We start from the raw sequence: 2,646 nt of genomic DNA, 5'->3' as shown, positions 1-2,646 counted from the left end.
CACACACACACACACACACACACACACACACACACACACACACACACTCTTTCACTTAAGCACATGCACATAAACCACTATATCAAGCACAGTCACTGAAAGCTCGCTCCAAAGGTCTCTGTATTTTTATTCCCTAGCTCACGTTGCACCTCACAGGTTTACAGAGACATGTGGTATCCATGACAACGTAGATGCTGAGACTAAGATTTGAGGAAAAACTAAAGTCAAGCCCAGTAAAAAAGTTCGATGTGTTAGATATTTGTGAAAGGAAGCAGCCTGAGCTCCTCTCCTTAAAAATGTTTACTTTGTCAGTTGCACTAAAACACTCTAAAAATGTATTGTTTTTCTATACTGTTTGTTTTTGTGAAAAAAAAATATTCAGGTATGCTTATACTGCATTCACACTGTGTTTGGGATGCTTACCATGTTGGAAATTGATATTGTTAATCAGATGCTTTCCAGGAGGTATCTCATGGTGTATGATGGCATCAGCCACACAGGGGTAAATCAGTCCATTTGTTCACTTTATTAGTTTGTTTTGCAGTTTTTTTTTCATTAATATAATTCATTAATCATTTGGCTAAACCTAACACTGATATTATGATATGACATAGTAGCATTGTGTGTTTTTTCTAAAATGTTTTGTTATATTAATTATGTTTCTCTTTCTTTGAGTTACATGTGTTCTCTATGCCTTGGCTGCTTGGTCCCTCACATGGTGGATAAAAATCTGACGGTACTTTCTGGAATTCCATCAGTTTGGTCAGGATTCCCTAACACCACATCTCCGACATGTTTTACATATGGCTTCGTAGCTGATTTGTGTTGAGATCTAAATCAAATTAAATCTTTTGATATAATCCCATATTTAAATGGCATAGTGGGTTAACATATCAAACATTTTCTTAAAAAGAATTGCCACTAATTACTGAATGGTCTTTGTTTTATTTGTTATGTAAAATAAAAACAACTTAGTAGAATAAATGTGTTTCCACCTGTTGAACATTAATACCAAAGTGAATGAGAAAGTAACTGTAGGCGCTAGGACCCTGCAAACGCATCTATTTTCTGGTGGGATGAATGTGTATCAACCACGCTCATACCAAGGTGCCTTCAAGTCCTGTAGGAATTTTAATACTTACACTTCTAAAGGTTTCCTGTCAAATATAATTATTTTTAAAATTTTATTTATTTTCGGTTATGATGATTCTTTAATCTGTGCTTTGAGTTTGGAAATGTAAGAAGTCGCTTTCTCACAGATACCTCAAACAATAAATGCAATGTGATATATGCATTTAAGCTTGAATAATCCATCTTTTTTTATGGTGTATGAAGCAGGGGGTAGTTTTACGGGGTTCATTGAATTAGGGTCCTTTATGGTCCTTATGTAATGCAGTGGATTGAAAAATGCATAGTAATCATGAAACCTGGTTCTATTGTCAGATGACAGCATCTGCTACATTTCCTGATAAAGATGGTGGATTTTATGCAGAAGAGCTTCAAACATCAAGGGACAACAGAAAAGCTGAGGAACAGCAGAACTGGTAGATTAAAGAAAAAAAAAACCAACAACAACCAAACATATGTTTCAAAAGCTTTTCTGTTCACATTATGAGCAGCAAATTGGCTTCCTATTACGGTGCCTCACACAAGTGGAACAATCTGGAGAAGCTTGTAAAATTAGATATGCTAATCCCTTTTAATCAATTGAAATCCCATGTGGGGCACTGAGCAGTGTGAACGCATGTGTTTTCTTTAAACGTCCCTTATGTTGATGTGTTCTTTTGATTTTGCTTTTTATGTTTTTGCTTTCATTGATTGATTTGCATTGTTATCATGGCATTCCTTTAAAGGTGAGCGTGGTCTTGGTGGCCTCTCTTGTTTAATTAAAGGTCACATGACCCCCAAAAACATGTTTTATGATTCACTAATCAAACATCTGCAGGCTCTGTATCATCTCCTTCCTGTGTTTCTGTAAAGTAGGTTGATATTTATTCGCAGCAAGTTCAGCTTCACTTGTATTGACAGCACACTGGGATGTTTTACAAATATTAAACCTCCGCAGGTGTTTTTTTAATGCAGTAAAGTTAAAACTTTTAACATGGAAGTCTTTGGGAATTTACTTGCTTTGGATTCATTTTCAAATGGAATTAAAGAAGCTGCAGTTTTTTCCATTTACAAGCCCCCAAAACCTGGAATAAATACAAGTCAAGTCAAGTGGTTTTATTGTCATTCCAACCATGTGCAGTGGTACAGTACACAGTGAAACGAGACAGCGTTCCTCCAAGACCATTGTGCTACATATGACATATAAGACACAATCAGCGCAGAACTACATAAAGTGCAATGTACAATTACACTACAGTACAATAGAAATGTGCAAAAGACGGAGTATTGTGCAAAAAGTCACTTGGTGTATGAAGGTGTGTGTGTGTGTGTGTGTGTGTGTGTGTGTGTGTGTGTGTGTGAGATTCTGCACATAAGTGCTTGGTAGTGACATGTATGAAGGTATGCGTGTGTGTGTGTGAGATTCTGCACATAAGTGCTTGGTAGTGACATGTATGAAGGTATGCGTGTGTGTGTGTGAAGGCACTGAATGTACGGTAAATGGACTGGTTTTTATGTAGTGCTTTTCTACTTTTATTG

The sequence above is a fragment of the Pundamilia nyererei genome, unplaced genomic scaffold (genome assembly GCF_000239375.1).
Source record: "Pundamilia nyererei isolate P.nyererei 1_Seehausen unplaced genomic scaffold, PunNye1.0 scaffold00016, whole genome shotgun sequence".
Lineage (NCBI taxonomy): Eukaryota > Metazoa > Chordata > Actinopteri > Cichliformes > Cichlidae > Pundamilia > Pundamilia nyererei.
The sequence above is the reverse complement of the archived record's forward strand: the minus strand, read 5'-3'. Positions refer to the sequence as shown.